Source organism: Kogia breviceps, chromosome 8, assembly GCF_026419965.1.
Source record: "Kogia breviceps isolate mKogBre1 chromosome 8, mKogBre1 haplotype 1, whole genome shotgun sequence".
Taxonomy (NCBI): Eukaryota; Metazoa; Chordata; class Mammalia; order Artiodactyla; family Physeteridae; genus Kogia; species Kogia breviceps.
In genome coordinates, this window is record NC_081317.1 from 64,723,918 (window position 1) to 64,744,242 (window position 20,325).

Consider the following 20,325-nt stretch of genomic DNA (forward strand, 5'->3'; position numbering starts at 1 on the left):
GTGAGAGAATCTGTCATTTGCTTTCATGCTTCCAAGCTGTTGTCTGAGTCTTTGGCCTGAAATCCCCTTATTCTTTCTTTTTCATCTAGCTAACTCATATACATCTTTCAAAATTCATCTCAACTGTCACCTCCTACAGGAAGCCTTCTGTCCTCCTACCAATAGCTGATTTAGATGGCTTTTATCTATATTTTCTCAATGCCTTGCCCTCAAATATAGTCTAGAAGTCACTGATTTTAGTTATTTATTTTTTTGTCAAGTTGTCTATAATTTTTCTCGTGGCAGATATTTTATCTTATTTAACTCTGTATCTTCAAAGTCTATCATGGAGCCTAGCAGTTTATTTTATACCCTGTCATGTTCCAAGACTAATTGGAATCGAATAAATGAAAGACCAAATCAGGACTTTAAAAAAATCAGTAATCTCAAATGATAAGCTCAAATAACCGAGACAAAATAAAAGTGTTATTAAAAAAACAAAGTTTTTTTCTTAAATAAATAGAAACAAAAACACCCTCTATTGAAAATAAAGATCACAGAATTTATGGCTTCACAAAATTGAAGTAAAAGGTATCTGCAATTTTAGAGAACCAGAGGCTCAGAAAAAAAATCAAAGAAGAGAGTTACATAAATACAAGCAGAGGATCTTGCTCAGTTCAGGGAAGAGTGCCATATGTTCTCTAGGATGAAGGTACATCTGTGGTATTCTTTACAATGACAGGTGCCATTACTCAGGAGAAACCAGAGGATGCCCAAAAGACAATGACTAGAACAGTGACAAGGACAGATCTAGGATTCTTTAAAGGAAGACATTTCAAGTATTTGGGTGCTCTCATGTATAAAAAGGAGTTGAATTACTTTGTTAGATGCTAAAGGTACAAAATGGGACAAATACATAAAAGTTGCAGAAGATACGTTGTGCAAGTTTGGAGAAAAATATTCTAATAATCAAGGCTTTTCAAAAATATCTAGGGCCATTTTGGACAAATTGTGGGGTTTGAGCAAAGGCTGAATGATTTTTCATCACAGTTGTGATAGAAGAGATTCCTGCATTAGGAGGAAGGTATCAGATACATTTCATTGTCCTTTACAAACTGAATATGCTACATTGGCTACCGTGAATCAGACCAATCAGATCTTATTCCAGTATGTGCATAAAACTGTTCCTTTTTTCCTGCTCTCTTTACATTTTCTCCTTCCTTCTTTTCCACTTTTGCTCCCTTACTCTCCCTTCCATCTTTTCTTTTTTCTTACTCCTCACTAATACTTAATGAGCAACTACTCTCAGTTAGGCAATGTAGTAAGAACTGGGAATTCAACAATGAGCAAGTTAGACAAGGTTGCTGCTCTTACAGAGTTCACAGTCTACTGAAAGGCAGAAACAGGTAAATAAGTAAATATTTAATAAATACACAATAAATATTGTAAAAGGCCATGACAGGGGACTTGGAGAGTTTGCTAGGAGCACTTAGGAGTGGTAACTAACCAAGGCATAGAGTATCCAGGAAGTGACATTGAACTTGTATGCCTCTTAGAGGCAAGTTTAGCCCTACTGGTAGCATTGACATGCAGACCCTGTGTAAGGTGCATTCACCTGGTTCTTTGTATTGACTTTTTCCCACGATGCTCCAAGCATTTTCCAAATTAATTTCTTTAATCATCAAATATCCCTGTGAGGGCAATACACATCATATCCTTTTACCTCCATCTGATAATCGCCAGTGCAGGTGTTCTGTACTGGGCAAGTAGGTGTGAGGGGGAGAAGGAAAGAGAGAGAGAGAGAGAGAGAGAGACAATGAGGGAGGGAGAAAGAGAGGAGAATTATCTAAGTCTCTCAGGAGACATTGTCTCTTGTGAAGAGGCAGATTTTAATTTCAGGTCTGGATGTAAGCTAGCCTTGAATATGTAATGGCTAACATGATTGCCTACCGAGCTACCGTCAATCCAGACTTGAAACTCATTACTGTAAATTGCTTTGGGATACCTTGAGCATGAAAAATGCAATAAAAAACAAAATCTATTTTACAAAGAAGGTGATAAAACTGTAAGGACAAATTTTAGAGCTCTCCTTACAGAAGTGAGGAGCCAAAGAGAATACAAATGACCCTGACTCTTCCCAAGGGGAGCAGTGGTAGCTGGTGACAGAAGAGGAAAAACAAGATTAGTTTACTTTCTTCCTCAGAAACAAGAAGGAACTAATTAACTGAGCTGCTCTCAATACACTGACCTTTATTATGTGTTGTCTATTAAGATGTTTCTACCAGAAGCCAGTGGTGACACATAATAATTGCATCCTATTTGTGTTGACTATCATGCCCTCTGTAATGACTGTTTGTTTCTACAAAATTGCCACATGTCAACACTTCAACCAGAGTCCAGTTAAGCTACGTGTGACCTCAATAGGCATAATTCGGGTTGGTTTTCATTCTTTGTCAGTCTGTCAAGTAAAGGCAAGGAATCTGACTAGCACAACTGAAAATGACATTAATTTACTACTGAAAATGTATTACAGATGTTTTGCTCCTGCCACCCCCCCAGAGCTTAACCTTTCTTATCTTGCTATGAAAGACCTTATTCTAGCTAAATGGCATTACCACCTCACTGCAAAAAGACTGACTGAAAAAATTTTCTTAAAGGTATTGATTTTAATTGGTCATGAGAGACAGATACTGTGTTTTCTGAGAAGAAAGTCTTTACTAGAAACCACAATTGGCCAAGGATCATTTCAAATCAAAGTGCATAATGTCACCTAAGAGCACGATGTTTGGTATAATGGAGAAAGCAGTAGGTAAGGATTCAAGGGTACTGGATTCCAGTTCTGACTCTGATATCAACTAGCTGAGAAATCTTGAGCAAGTCAGTCTCTTTGATATGGTTCCTCATTTATAAAATGCAGATAATCTTTTGCAGACTTCACATTTCCTTTATCTCATACCCTTTTAGTTCTGTGGACTTTATGACACTTATCCTAGTTGTATTTATAGTATTACCATGTGATTCTTTGATTAATGACTTTCCCCACATCAGTGGGTCCAGGAAAGCAGGGCTCATGTATAATTTTGTTCAATATTTCATCTTGAGTTTTTAGCACAAGCTCTGGCACAGAGTAGGTACTCAATGAATAGTTCTTGAATAAATAAATAGATAGACAACATTGAGATAGGATTCTACTATTTTATAAGTCTTAGAAATGGTATTGCCTCAAGATGACTTACCTAACAGCCCAACCTACATTATGACTTCTCTGAGTTTCCCATGTGACTTATCTATATCTTTCTTAAAGGATTTATACCATTCTATCTTACATTATAATTATTTAGGTTTCTGAAAGATGCCCTCAATAACTGTACATTGCCTTATACACAATAGGAACTCAATAAATGTGTGTTGAATGTGAGATAATGTCTGTGCCTTATTTATATTTATATAGATATACAACAGTTGCTCAACAATGTTTATTAAATTAAAGATGGTGATATTTCACTGGTTTGTCAAGGATATTTAGGTTTTGAGTAACAGAAAGGTCAACTCAAGTAGGCTTAGTCAAAAAAACCCATAATCTATGACTCATATAACTGAAAAGACCAGGGTTAGTCTTCAAAAGAGTTAATCCTACCACTGAAGTCTCAGCTTTCTATCTCTTCTCTCTGCCTTCCATAATTTCCACCCCCTTCCTAAGAATGGCTGCTCCTAAGATAGCTGCTAGCTTCTTAGAACTATATTTATTTTTTCTAATGGTGTTCATTATGTGCAGGCACTGTTTTCAGTGCTTCAGGGGTATTAGCTTGTGTAACCCTCAAAAACAACTCTATAGATAGGAATGATTAATATTTCCATTTCACATATGAGAACACTGAGAGACAGAGAGATTAAATAACTTCCCCAAGGTCATATAAGTGTAGTAGCTATGATTTAAATCCATAAGATTTGTCTCCAGATTATCTGCTCCAAAGCACTATATTTTTTTTATTCAGTACAACAGAAAAAAAGCATAAGACCCAGAAAATATCTCTTTGCATCTTATTGCCCTGATTGGGTTAAGTTCTCATTCCAGTCACACCTTGTAGGGACATGTGGTAGGGACATGACAATTAGCTTAAATCTATTAGGACCAAACTCTGGAGGTAAGTGGCCTGAAAATATAGTATGACAGGAATAGGGCAGAGTAGATATCCACATGAACTCGTTGATACTGTTACTGTGCATATGAGTGAGGGTATGTTGGGTGGAAAAAAGACAAATGTCCACTGTGACTAGTAAATCCCAAAAGACATTTTAAGAAGAGTTATATTTCAAAATTTCTGTCTTTAAAGAATAAATAGAATTCTAGATAAGTCCATTGAAAAATAAGGATATTAGTTGGTATATAATAGCTGTTGTTGAACAATTTTCTAACCCTGATCAGAGGAAGTCCATCGGCAGGCTGGCAAAATATAATTGATTACGCTGGCTAGGTGGGCCAACAGAGTTATTTGACTACACTTAAAATTAGAATTGTTCTATAACTTTTATAATTGAGCTTGTAGAAAGAGTTGATGCCTGGTTTAAGAAAATTCAAAGGGTATGTTTGCTGAGCTTTGGTCTGCAGTGATGTAATGAGTAAATATTCAAATAAAACCAGCTACTGAGGCTCTTTGCTGGGGCTAATGGCTGATTCCAGGACAGCTTATGCCAAGGAGTACTTCCCAGAACTTCTACTGCCAGAGTTCTTGTCCTCGCAGTGAACCACCGCTGTCCCCAGCTCTGAAGGAGACCCTCCAACACTAACAGCCATGTGGCTGACAGGGTCATGGTGCTCCGACCAGGTGCTAGGCCTGAGCCTTGAGGTGGGAAAGCCAAGTTGAGGACATTGGCCCACATAATATCCATCAGCCAGAGCCCTCCCAGAGATGTCCATCTTAATGCTAAGACCCAGCTCCACTCAATGACCAGCAAGCTACAGTGCTGGACAACCCATGCCAAACAACTAGCAAGACAGGAACACAACCCCATCCATTAGCAGAGAGGATGCCTAAAATCATAATAAGTTCACAGACACCCCAAAACACACCACCAGATGTGGACCTGCCCACCAGAAAGGTGAGATCCAGCCTCATCCACCAGAACACAGACACCAGTCCCCTCCACCAGGAAGCCTACACAACCCACTGAACCAACCTTACAATTGGGGGCAGACACCAAAAACAACAGGAACTACGAACGTGCAGCCTGTGAAAAGGAGACCCCAAACACAGTAAATTAAGCAAAATGAGAAGACAGAGAAATATGCAGCAGATGAAGGAGCAAGGTAAAAACCCACCAGATCAAACAAATGAAGAGGAAATAGGCAGTCTTCCTGAAAAAGAATTCAGACTAATAATAGGAAAGATGATCCAAAATCTTGGAAATAGAATGGAGAAAATACAAGAAATGTTTAACAAGGATCTAGGAGAACTAAAGAGCAAACAAACAATGATGAATAACACAATAAATGAAATTTAAAATTCTCTAAAAGGAATCAATAGCAGAATAACTGAGGCAGAAGAATGGATAAGTGACCTGGAATATAAAATAGTGGAAATAACTACCACAGAGCAGAATAAGAAAAAAGAATGAAAAGAATTGAGGACAGTCTAAGAGACCTCTGAGACAACATTAAATGCACCAACATTCGAATTATACGGGTCCCAGAAGAAGAAGAGAAAAAGAAAGAGACTGAGAAAATATTTGAAGAGATTATAGTTGAAAACTTCCCTAATATGGGAAAGGAAATAGTCAGTCAAGTCCAGGAGGTGCAGAGAGTCCCATACAGGATAAATCCAAGGAGAAACATGCCAAGACACATATCAATCAAATGAAAAAAATTAAATACAAAGAAAAAAATATTAAAAGCAGCAGGGGAAAAGCAACAAATAACATACAAGGGAATCCCCATAAGGTTAACAGCTGATATTTCGGCAGAAACTCTGCAAGCCAGAAGGGAGTGGAAGGACATATTTAAAGTGATGAAAGGGAAAAACCTACAACCAACATTACTCTACCCATCGATCATTCAGATTCAACGGAGAAATTAAAACCTTTACACACAAGCAAAAGCTCAGAGAATTCAGCACCACAAAACCAACTTTACAAAAAATGCTGAAGGAACTTCTCTAGGCAGGAAACACAAGAGAAGGAAAAGACCTACAAAAACAAACCCCAAAGCAATTAAGAAAATGGTAATAGGAACATACATATCAATAATTACCTTAAATATAAATGGATTAAATGCTCCAACGAAAAGACATAGACTGGTTGAAAGGATACAAAAACAAGATCTGTATATATGATGTCTACAAGAGACCCACTTCTGACCTACGGACACATACAGAATGTAAGTCAGGGGATGGAAAAAGATATTCCATGCAAATGGAAGTCAAGAGAAAGCTGGAGTAGCAATTCTCATATCAAACAAAATAGACTTTAAAATAAAGACTATTCTAAGAGAAAAAGAAGGGCACTACATAATGATCAAGGGATCAATCCAAGAAGAAGATATAAAAATTGTAAATATTTATGCACCCAACATAGCAGCACCTCAATACATAAGACAAATGTTAACAGGCATAAAAGGGGAAATCGACAGTAACACAATAATAGTAGGGGACTTTAACACCCACTTTCACCAATGGACAGATCATCCAAAATGAAAATAAATAAGAAAACACAAGCTTTAAATGACGCTTTAAACAAGATGGACTAAACTGATATTTGTAGGACATTCCATCCAAAAACAACAGAATACACTTTCTTCTCAAGTGCTCATGGAACATTCTCCAGGATAGATCATATACTGGGTCACAAATCAAGCCTTGGTAAATGTAAGAAAATTGAAATCACATCAAGTATCTTTTCTGACCACAACGCTATGAGACTAGATATCAACTACAGGAAAAAAAGTGTAAAAAATACAAACACATGGAGGCTAAACATTACACTACTAAACAACCAAGAGGTCACTGAAGAAATCGAAGAGGAAATTTAAAAATACTTAGAAACAAATGACAATGAAAACCCGACAACCCAAAACCTATGGGATGCAGCAAAGCACTTCTAAGAGGGAAGTTCATAGCAATATAATCCTACCTTAAGAGACAAGAAAAATCTCAAATAAACAACCTAAACTTACACCTAAAGCAATTAGAGAAAGAAGAACAAAAAACCCCAAAGTTAGCAGAAGGAAAGAAATCATAAAGATCAAAGCAGAAATAAATGAAATAGAAACAAAGAAAACAATAGCAAAGATCAATAAAACTAAAAGATGATTCTTTGAGAAGATAAACAAAATTGATAAACTATTAGCCAGACTCATCAAGAAAAAAAGGGAAAAGACTCAAATGAACAGAATCAGATATGAACAAGGAGAAGTAACAACTGACAACGCAGAAATACAAAGGATCGTGAGAGATTACTACAAGCAAGTATATGCCAATAAAATGGACAACCTGGAAAAAATGGACAAATTCTCAAAAAGTACAACTTTCCAAGACTGAACCAGGAAGAAATACAAAATATAAACAGACCAGTCACAAGCACTGAAGTTGAAACTGTGATTAAAAATTTCCAACAAACAGAAACCCAGGACCAGATGGCTTCACAGGAGAATTCTATCAAACATTTAGAAAAGAGCTAACACCTATCCTTCTCAAACTCTTCCAAAATATAGCAGAGGGAGGAACATATCCAAACTCATTCTACAAGGCCACCATCACCCTGATACCAAAACCAGACAAAGATGTCACAAAAAAGGAAAACTACAGGCCAATAACACTGATGAACATAGATGCGAAAATCCTCAACAAAATACTAGCAAACAGAATCCAACAGTACATTAAAAGGATCATAAACCACGATCAAGTGGGGTTTATCCCAGGAATGCAAGGATTCTTCTATATACACAAATCAATCAATGTGATACACCATATAAACAAACTGAAGGATACAAATCACATGATCATCTCAATAGAAGCAGAAAAAGCTTTCAACGAAATTCAACACCCATTTATGATAAAAACTCTCCAGAAGGTAGGCACAGAGGGAACTTACCTCAACATAATAAAGTCCATATGTGACAAACCCACAGCCAACATCGTTCTCAATGGTGAAAAACTGAAACCATTTCCACTAAGATCAGGAACAAGACAAGTTGCCCACACTCACCACTATTATTCAACATAGTTTTGGAAGTTTTAGCCACAGCAATCAGAGATGAAAAAGAAATAAAAGGAACCCAAAACAGAAGAAAAAGAAGTAAAATTATTACTGTTTGCAGATGACATGATACCATACATAGAGAATCCTAAAGATGCTACCAGAAAAAAACTATTAGAGCTAATCAATGAATTTGGTAAAGTAGCAGGATACAAAATTAATACACAGAAATCTCTTGCATTCCTATACACTAATGATGAAAAATCTGAAAGAGAAATTAGGAAACACTTCCATTTACCATTGCAACAAAAAAAATAAAACACCTAGGAATAAACCTACCTAAGGAAACAAAAGACCTATATGCAGAAAACTATAAGACACAGATGAAAGAGTTTAGAGATGACACAAACAGATGGAGAGGTATACCTCATTCTTGGATTGGAAGAATCAACATTGTGAAAATGACTATACTACCCAAGGCAATCTACAGTTTCAATGCAATCCCTATCAAACTACCACTGGCATTTGTCACAGAAGCAGAACAAAAATTTCACAATTTGTATGGAAACACAAAAGCCCCCAAACAGCCAAAGCAATCTTGAGAAAGAAAAATGGAGTTGGAGGGATAAGTCTCCCTGACTTCAGACTATACTACAAAGATACAGTAATCCAGACAGTATGGTACTGACACAAAAACAGTAATATAGATCAATGGAACAGGATAGAAAGCCCAGAGATAAGCCCACACACATATGGTCACCTTATCTTTGATAAAGGAGGAAAGAATATACAATGGAGAAAAGACAGTCTCTTCAATAAATGGTGCTGGGAAAACTGGACAGCTACATATAAAAGAATGAAATTAGAACACTCCCAAACACCATATACAAAAATAAACTCAAAATGGATTAAAGACCTACATGTAAGGCCAGACACTATAAAACTCTTAGAGGAAAACATAGGCAGAATACTCTATGACATAAATCACAGGAAGATCCTTTTTGACCCATCTCCTAGAAAAATGGAAATAAAAACAAAAATAAACAAATGGGATCTAGTGAAACTTAAAAGCTTTTGCACAGCAAAGGAGATGATAAACAAGACAAAAAGACAACCCTCAGAGTGGGAGAAAATATTTGCAAATGAAGCAACTGACAAAGCATTAATCTCCAGAATATACAAGCAGCTCATGCAGCTCAATATGAAAAAACCAAACAACCCAATCCAAGAATGGGCAAAAGACCTAAATAGACATTTCTCCAAAGAAGACATAGAGATGGCCAAGAAGCATATGAAAAACTGCTCAACATCCCTAATCATTAGAGAAATGCAAATCAAAACTACAATGAGGTATCACCTCACACCAGTCAGAATGGCCATCATCAAAAAATCTACAAACAATAAATGCTGGAGAGGATGTGGAGAAAAGGGAACCCTCTTGCACTGTTGGTGGGAATGTAAATTGGTATAGCCATTACAGAGAGCAGTATGGAGGTTCCTTAAAAAAACCTAAAAATAGAACTACAATATGGCCCAGCAATCCCACTACTGGGCACATACCCTGAGAAAACCATAATTCAAAGAGTCATGTACCACAGTGTTCATTGCAACTCCATTTACAAAAGCCAGGACATGGTAGCAGTCTAAGTGTCCATCAACAGATGAATGGATAAAGATGTGGCACATATATACAATGGAATATTACTCAGCCATACAAAGAAATGAAATTGAGTTATTTGTAGTGAGGTAGATGGACCTAGAGACTGTCATACAGAGTGAAGTAAGTCAGAAAGAGAAAAACAAATACCGTATGCTAACACGTATATATGGAAACTTAAAAAAAAAATGTTCTGAAGAACCTAGGGGCAGGACAGGAATAAAGACGCAGAAGTAGAGAATGGACTTGAGGACACAGGGAGGGGGAAGGGTAAGCTGGGAAAAAGTGAGAGAGTGGCATGGACATATATACACTACCAAATGTAAAATAGATTGCTAGTGGGAAGTAGCTGCATAGCATAGGGAGATCAGATCGGTACTTTTTGACCAGCTAGAGGGGTGGGATAGGGAGGATGGGAGGGAGACGCAAGAGGGAGGGTATATAGGGATATATATATACGTATAGCTGATTCACTTTATATACAGCAGAAACTAACACAACAATGTAAAGCAGTTATACTCCAATAAAGATGTTTAAAAAAAAAAAAAACCCAGCTAGTACCTAGTTGTAGGAAAACTGAAGAGGAGCATATCATTGAAGAATTAAATCAGCATAAATCAGTACTTAAAAAAAAGAAAAAAGAAGATTGTCTCCCAATTAGTTTATGGACTTATACTCCAAACTGGCTCCTCTCCACACAATCTAGAATGCATTTGAACTTCCAAAATGCTTAACTGAAAAGATAAGAGATCTGGATTAGAAAACAGCTGACCTGAGCTAAAACCCAGATGCTTGCAACTCAGCTGAAATTTCTGGGATAAATAAATTATGAACAAAAACAACATTTTAGAAACTCTGGTGTCAGTGAGCTAATGGGCAGCTCCAGATGAAGACTGTAGAAGAAAAACATTGTCATTTGAGGATGGTAATAGAAGTAATTATCTGTGTGCCCAGAGCAGGGGGGTGGGGGGGAATAGCACTAAAAGGCCATGATGAATCCATAGAATCAGTCAACAAAAGAAATTTTCTAGAATTATTTGACCTAATTACGAATGAGGATTTGTCGGCTGTTTTTGTAACTGTCTTAAGGATGTAACACTCACCACAAAATGAGTTATATCATTAATAGGTCATGCAAATGTAAAACTCAGAGCCACAAAGAGCCTACGGACTATGGACAAAGAACAAACTAAGCAGTGGGAATAAAATGAGCAAATTAGCCACACAGAATTAAGACACACTGAAGAGAGAAGGAAAGAATCTGAGGCTCTGACGGTGCAAAAGTATAAATGTAATACAATAAATGCAGAACCAAAGATGTGTATTCAGTGAAAGGCCATTCTAACTCTAAATTCAGTTTAGATCATCAGCTTCAGCATGCAATTATCTCTGATTTATTTAACATCTCTACAGACACACAAAAAAAGAGAATAAAACTATTGCTGAAGTGTAATGAGCAAGAGATATTATTCCTGACCCCAATGGATTATTTTAACTTAATCAACAATGATTTAAGAGCATTAAATATTTGAGAGTATATAACTACATTTAAGACATGACTTGTGGCAGAGACAATCATTCCAAAAACATGTTTAACCACATGCGAATCAGAATCTTCCTTTGGTGAATGCACCTTTTCCGGGAAGTCCCATAACCTGGAAACCCCCAAAGTATCTGTTTTCCCTGCCTCTGTTCTTGGGTTGCTGAATGTTGCCTGAGAAAATCATATTACCATGTAAGGTGGTTCCCTAACAAATTTGTAATTTCAAAACTCAACTTTTTCTTTAAAGCTGCTTAAGAATTGCTTACATATCTCTCTTTTGCTCTCTTATGCAATCCCCTAGTCTTTTACTGCTCCAAATCTTACTATCCTCCTTAAGATCTGTTCCATTTATCATTTTCTATGTGCTTCCCCATTCCTCATGATAATTTAGCTCCTACTTCCTAGCCATAAACTGCCGTAGTACTCCCTCATCTACCTCTTATCTATACCTACATTTTGCCTGTTCCTTCCTGTCTTAGAAGGGGAAAGGGAGTGGGGGAAATCCCTTCTGCTCTCCACATTTTATTCTTCAGTTATGCTTTGGAATATATTCTCTCTTATCTCCATCAAACATTATTTAACCAACTATTCTTCATTTATTTTTTCTTACTCTGTCACCTTCTTCTTCCCCTTTCTCTTATGTTCAAATCTTCTAAGAAAACATTTGATTTTTCTCCATAACAAGCTACCATCTTTTTCTCTTCTTCTCTTCACACCCCGACTTTGATGCCTTTGCCTAAAGCAGAATTTCTCCATCTTGGCACTACTGACATCTCGGGCTAGAAAATTTTTGCTGTGCGATCTGTCCTGTGCACTGTAGGATGTTTAGCATCCCTAGCCTCTGCCTGCTAGATAGATGTCAGTAGCACTTCTCTAGTTGTGACAAATAAAAATGCCTCCAGACATTGTCAGAGGTCTCCTGGAGGGAAAAATCATCCCTAGTTGAGAACCCCTATTCTAAAGTTACCATCTCCCTGTGTTTATGACCAAATTGCTATTCAGCTCAGTAAAATATGAATTCTACTCTGACAACTCTTTGCAAACTGCTCAATTACAGAACAACAATATCCTAATGACCAAATCTGATGGTCTATTTTCTGTCTCATTTTTTGAGCACTTGACTTTGTCAGCAGTTTCTTCTTATTGAAATCTCCTTCTTCAGTGGCTTTCTTGGACCATCCTCCCACTTGTTCTTCAACCTCTCTTGCTGGTTCCTCTTCCTCTACCCTACTTTTAAATTCCACAATGCCCATCTTTCCTTGAAAGTTTAAGTCTACTTCCATGACTCTAACTAACCAAATGCACGCAGGCCAATTACTCCACAAACTTAACTCTGCTAAGACTGTTTTGCTGAACTCTATCAACACACTGATAGAAATCAAGGCATTTATTCCCAGTTATATCCCAAATACACTTAAAAACTCAACATGCCACCTGGACTTCTCAATTACATATTCTAAAATCAGGTCTTTGTTGTTCACTATACCCATTTAGTGGACTACCATCCACCAGTCAGCTGTCAGCTAAGCTACCACTCTACAGTCAATATAAACTCTTCCTCCATTCTGAATTCCCAAATCTGTCAGTTGTCAAATCCCTTGCATTCTAGCTGTGAAATCTCTTTAACTCTGTTTTTTTCCTTTTCATTCCTATGGACATTACCCCGATTCAAATAATATTCCACTTCTACATGGACTCGACTTTAAACTTGCCTCTGATCCATCCTATTCATTGTCAGTATCTTTCTAAAATACATATCTGATTTTTCCATATCCATGTATATAAAGCTCTCAGTGTTTCTCATTGTCTATAGCTGTATATTCCAAATTGTGGTACTCATAACTTCTGGTGACACCAAGGATGATTTTAGATGACGTGTAATTTTTTGCTGTTATTTTAAAAGTTTTGTGCTTACTGTAATTTGTATTAGGAAAAATATAGCTAGTACATCAAATCTGTGATTTCATAGGCATATTACTGAGAATGAAGCTAAATAAAAACACCAAGTCTATTTAAAATCACTCTAAGGAAAAAATATCAAGTAAATAATAGCATATAGTGGTGGCAAAAGTTATGCAGGTCATGTATAAGTGTCTAAATTATAAACCTACTAGATAAAATGGTAAATATGAGCCTACTAAAATCCAAAGTCCTTAGTAGGCCATAAAGTTGCTTTCATAATTAGATCCAACCTCCTTACTGTGACTTCTCCCACAATTCCCCAATATCCACTCTATAGTCAAGCTACACAAGAACTTTCTATTACTGAACCTGCGATGTAATTTTATGCCTTCCTGTCTTTGTTCTTGCTGTTTCCTCTGTCTGGACTAGCACTGTGGCAGTTCCAGTGAATTGCTTCTCTTTGTATCCAGTCCAATATCTTATTGGAAGAGATAATCAAGAGGATGTGACCTGTGGTTGACCCTTGAGCAGGACCTGGACAATCAGAGCCTCTTCACCCCTTCCCCTGTCCTTAGAATGTACACTCTTGTCTACTGTTTCCACAGTGGGAGCATTTTTCAAGGTCATAGACTTGAGAGAGCAGTGTGTTATTGAGAACATCTAGGTGGTACACATACATGACTGAACCCCATTAAAGCCCCTATATAAACTTTTAAGATTCTGGTGGGTAGATGTGGAGATTGATTCATCTTGCAGTTGGCAAGACAAGCTTCGAAAGTGCCCCTTCCTATTAAAATTTCCACCTGCCAACCTGGAATAGCCTGCCTCCTTCTTTGGTATCTCCTCGCCCTCCATGTTCAGGTGTCAATTTCAGGTTTCATCCAGGCAACTCCAGAGCTTGAAACTAAAATATCTTTCTAGGGTGCCTCTTGTGTGGCAAGTCTAAAGTTCCAGACTCTCTTGCAGCTGGAGTTCTAGATATGGGTTTGGACCCACCAATCAGAAACACATGCATGAGATTTCAGAGTTGGAAAATGACTCTCGTGAGGCTGCACTTCTGTTGTTTCTTTTTTTTTTTTGAATTTTACTTATTTTTTTATACAGCAGGTTTTTATTAGTTATCCATTTTATACACATCAGTGTATACATGCCAATCTCAATTGCCCCATTCATCCCACCACCACCACACCCCGGGGCCACTTTCCCCCCTTGGTGTCCATACGTTTGTTCTCTACATCTGTGTCTCAACTTCTGCCCTGCAAACCGGTTCATCTGTACTATTTTTCTAGGTTCCACATATATGCATTAATATACGATATTTGTTTTTCTCTTTCTGACTTACTTCACTCTGTATGACAGTCTCTAGGTCCATCCACATCTCTACAAATGACCCAATTTCGTTCCTTTTTAAGGCTGAGTAATAGTCCATTGTATATATGTGCCACATCTTCTTTAGCCATTCGTCTGTCGACGGGCATTTAGGTTGCTTCCGTGACCTGGCTATTGTAAATAGAGCTGCAATGAACACTGGGGTGCATGTGTCTTTTTGAATTGTGGTTTTCTCTGGGTATATGCCCAGTAGCAGGATTGCTGGGTCATATGGTAATTCTATTTTTAGTTTTTTAAGGAACCTCCATACTGTTCTCCATGGTGGCTGTATCAATTTACATTCCCAGCAACAGTGCAAGAGGGTTCCCTTTTCTCCACACCCTCTCCAGCATTTGTCGTTTATAGATTTTCTGATGCTCTGCTTCCTCTGTAGCAGCAAAGTCATGAGATGTTGGGTTTTCTGAAGAAGCATATGGTCTAGCATGGGGCTGAGACACAGGCCAGGAGTCAGGCATTTGTGGCAGGTTTATTGTAACAGAGGTGGTATAGTTCCAGAGTCAAGAGATGCAGTGGAGGATTTCAAACTCTCTAGCTTTTGGATCATTCTCTAGATTCTTAATGGTGACAAAGGTAGCTGCTCTTCTGTCAGCCAGTCCCATGGTATTGCTTCGGAAGTTGTTCCTAGAAACTCAAACTTAAGCCTGGTTCTCCAGGTTCTGAAAGGTTTCTGTACCTAATTCTTTATATTAAATTTGCATGTACGATTTGTAAATATTTATGTATATATGGGTAAATATATAAATATATATACATATTTATATTCATTGACATACTCAGAAAAAAAAAATGTGCCTGCAGAAGAACCTAAGACTCCTCACAGTAAAAAGTGTCAAATCCCTGTGTTTCTTTTACCATGTCTTGCACCAAAATTGCAGCTTGTTTTGGAATCTCTGCAGCAACCTGATACCACAGCTCTGGTTATTTTAAATCCATAATTCACTGAGTCAGTGGGTGGCCTTTTATCTTCCACATATTATCAAAGTGTTTATTATGAACTCCCACCATCTCAAAAGAAGAAGTTGTATAAGAAACCAAAACCCCAGATGAGGTCCTCTGTCTCCACCCCAAGCCTCCTCCCCTATTAAACAGGAGCCCTCCTTGCCACAGTGAGGTTATATTTGCATCCAGAGAAAGCAGAGAGTGAATTTCTATCTTTCCTGGCACATTGTGCTGGTTATTTCAAAGTCTTTAAAAGAAGATGTTATTTATTTATGTCAGGTTTTCAGTGCCGTTCCAGGCACTGCCTGTTTGAGTTCTGCCTCTTTCTTGATGTTTTAATTCACTGCTAGCAGCGATGTATTTTCTAGCATGCAGGTTGAAAGGCTGACCTCAGCCTAAATGCTGCTGTTAATCAGACTCCCTGGTTTGGTCCAGCATTTTAATTCATTTACTTAATCAATTAATTTATATGTTTGTTTATGTTTTCTCCCTGCTTAGAAGTTAACTATAGCTGTGCCTACCTATCTCCATGGCTTAGTAAGTCAAAATTCAAGCAATTGATGCCTGTTTACACACAAAACAGACAAATTTTCCTCCTCCAGAGTCTCCTTTGTTGTTTGGGATTAATTTAGGCATTCTATTACTCTAAGGCAAATAAAATATAATATTGGTAACTAACATTAATTGAATATTTAATAAGTTCTAAATGAATCATATGCAAAAAATCATTTAATTCTTTAAAAAGTCCTATGAGTTTGATCCTAATTTCACAGTTGGAGAAACTGAGGCTTAGAAAAGCTAAATAAGGCTTCTAATGAATATAAAGGATTCCCAGGTGCACATCTATGAACAGCACTGTTATTTCTCAGGCCACATCACCCTGGGGGTAAATAAGTCTGCTCAAAACCTTAGAAAAATCATAAACCTCTTGTTTTGACTCTATTCTTAGACTGGTGGCTACTTCAGACTTGAGCAAAGCACTAACAACCAGCTCTAAGAAGAGTGTTCTGAGGGCTTCCTGAGCTCATCCCCCTTTGGGAAACTAGATGGTCCTTCCATTTCCTTTCTCTCTTGTTATTTCTGGTACATTTCTGCCTACCATGCTTGCTGCTATTTCTTTCTAGTCTCTATTCTCGTTGTTTGAGTATTGAATCTAGGAGTATCCATTCTGCCAGCAGTGGTCGACATTAGAACCAGAGAACTGAGAGGTCAGAGCCCTGAGCGGTGCCAATTTTAACTGGTACCAGAACCAGTGGTGTAAAGCAAGTCAAGGTGGAAGGAGGGCCTTGTAGAAGACTAAATGAGGGAATCAAAATTGGTGTGTGACTGGCAAGGCCAAAGCCATGGAGAAATTAGCTGGAAGAGCCAGGGCCAACATCCATGGAATCAAAGCTGGGTCACTGAAGAATCCCTTTACCTCAAACGCCCTTTGAAAGTCCTCATTTTCTCAGTTAGCAGAATCTCAATGTTGACTCCGAGGATGTCCACATACAATAATCTTGTAACTAAAAAACATTTGTAATGTTTCCCTTTCTGATAGAATAATACCTGGCACACAGTAGACACTCAATAGATTTTAGTTGGAAGAAAGTGCACGCATTCTGAAATGGAAGTGCTCATCTATTAAAATCAGGGATAGTTAAGTCAGGCTGAGAGATATGAACTTCACGGAACAAGCTCACTTGGTTTTCAACCATTCTGATTTTAGAGCTGCTTCTTTGGGTACTTCATTGCTGTTTATGCCTGGCTGGAAAAGATTTATCGGTTTAGAAGGAGAAGATGAGCATACCTCTGCACATGGACACACTTAATGCTTCCCCAGACATCAAATAACTCTAATGATGTTTTGATGAGTTAAGGGTAAGTGAGTCAGAAATTATTGATTCAATTTCCTTTGTAATACACAAGGGTTTAAAATTCTGGGAAGGGCTCAATTTGAAGATACCAAGTTTTAGACACAGGAAGCAAAATTTGCCAAACTACAGTACAATCAATTTCTCCCAATCCAAACTGAGGATGTCTATAAAATGAATGGTAAATACATTTTTTAAAAGTTTGGTTTAATGTAAAAAGAGGTGAACCTGGGTTATTGGCCCTGGTCTTCTATCTCTACTTCCTTAAAATGACGTGACAAAAATGATAGTATTTTTTCAGGACTTTAGTATCAGTCAGGCGCTGTTCTAGATGCCTTAGATAGACTACCATATTTAATTCTCAGGATAGTCCTATAAAATAGGCACTACTCCTGTTATTGTTTTATAGATTAGACTACTGAGGCACAGGGAGATTAAAGACTGTCCCAGCTCAAACAGCTAATAATTGAAAAGCCTAGCATACAAACCCAGACAGTCGCACTGCCATCTACTTTTAATTCCTTTAACTAGATATCCTCTAAGGTCCCTTCCAGGCTGATGTTTTCTGACTGTTCATTCTCTTTCATTTTGATGTTAGACACACTGGAACCATATCCACACCTGTGGAGGACCAACAGAGGGAGACAAGACACTTAAATAATTAAATGAAATGTCTATGGATTCATGGGATACGTGTCATTTTGGAAAATGGGTCTGGGGAATCTAAGCTGAAAGCCGAGATACGTCTTCCAGGTACCTCAGGAATCCCAATGGCTAGAACATGGCTTATTGATGTGTCCTATGGTCTGAGAAAGTGGGTCAACAAAAGGTTTAATACTGTTTTGACTTAGCCCTGTCTGGGATGGTATGATATCCCTACTCAAATGCTCTGAACTCTACAGAGCACCAACCATTTCCACTAACTACAAGTTTGAATTTTGTTAGCCTGACACATAGGTTATAAATTAAGAAAAATATAATTAATGTTTGATTTCCATTTGGGGATGTAGTATCTATGGTTAGGAGAAGAGTAAAGTACAGTGATCAAAGGAAAACAAAAAAAAATCATAGAAATTACCAAAAAATAAGAGACTGTTTAAAGTCTGATAGACTTTAAACAGTAAAATGGAATATTTTACACATTAGAAATGTTGGTAAGCCCATGTTTCTCAAAATATGAATGTTCATGATAAAATATATGAAAAGGGGAGAATAAAATACTGAACACAAATATGACTGTAACAATGTAAAACAAATAAATCAAGCACAAATAAAAGACTGGAAGGAAATTAACCAAAATATTAATCATGTTTGTCACTACATCGGAAAATTATACAATTGTTTTCTTTTTTAAGAACTTTCATTTTCCAAATTTAAAAAAATGAGCATGTGTTTTTATTATCATGAAATAAAACCCGATGTAAAAATTCATAAATATTTTTTAAAAGGCTCTCTGAAATTTTTGACATCTTTATTAACACATGCAATTCTTGCGAAAGCCCTAATGATGGCATGACATCCAGCAGAAGAAATATATAAATGGTGGTATGAAAAAAATATGGAAAGAATAGTACATTATAAATCAGATGATGTGGTTTCTTGGATTTGCTATTCACTAGCTCTGTAACCTTTAAAAATCATTTAACCTCTCCAAGCCTCAATTTCTTCATCAGTAAAGTAGAGATAATAATATTTTCCCTGTATACCACTGAGAGTTGTTGAGAAGATTGAATGTGTACAGAAATGCTTTGGAAAAGTTAAAATAACATACAGTAGATGTCATTCTTATTAAAGAGTAACAGTTAACTATTTCAATCTCTGAATAAAACAGGGATTTCTATTTATGTGTTCCTTAATTAACTCCGAATATTTACTTTTCCAAATTCCTTTGACCATTTGTGAACAGTTCTATTTTTGAGTGTAATAAATAAAGGCTAGAATTTACCACGTTCTAATATGAGTGGTGATAAAATGTGGAATGGAGTGCATGTGACAAATGATTAAGGGAGCATCACTGACCTCAACATCTCCATTGGAAATCCTGGTAGAACCATGGAGGAAATTTTACAACTATTGAGTGAAACAAACATAGAAGATCCTCAGAGGCAGAACATGACTCGGTGAGATACAGGATGTCAGGAAAATTGAATTATTAAATTAAAGAACAAATGCCTTCTTTCTTTTCTTGTACAAACCTGCTTTTACAACCACTTTAAAAACAAATCATCTCAATACGATATGCTTAGTGCTATAGTGGTATGTGCTAAAGGCTTTAGGAACATGGCGAAGGATGGGCTCAACCTGCCTACAGAAGTTGGAGAAGACTTCATAAAGTAGGCGATGATGGATGGAACTGGATTATGTGGGATGTTGTATGAGGAAAGAAGGAAAAAGCGTTCCAGGAAGAGGGAAAAGGAAGTGCAATGACAGGGCCGTGCCAAGGAACATGGACAGTTGTTGAGACTATCTAAGGTTCTCTGTGTCAACAGTTAGTTGGGAAAGAAGTGGGAGAAGAAGATAATTGGTGGGACCTGTGCAAAGTGCCTTATGGGACTTTATGAAAAGTGTTTACTTCAGTTTAAAGATAATGGTAACAACTACCATCTTAGAACATTGGAATTACATAGGCATGTTAAGCTTTTCAAAAGTTAACACCAGCAGCAAGGCAGTGAATGGACAATGGGAAATTTTCTGGTCAGCAGAGACCAGACAGGGAGATACTTTTTCATAAGGGATGTTAAAAGCCTGAAAGCAATGATGGCAAAGTGGATAAAACAGATTTAAAAGATAATTGGGAGGAAAATAAAACTAGCTCACATTTATAGATCATTACTATGTGCCAGTCACTGTGTGATGAGCTTTACATGGTGTGT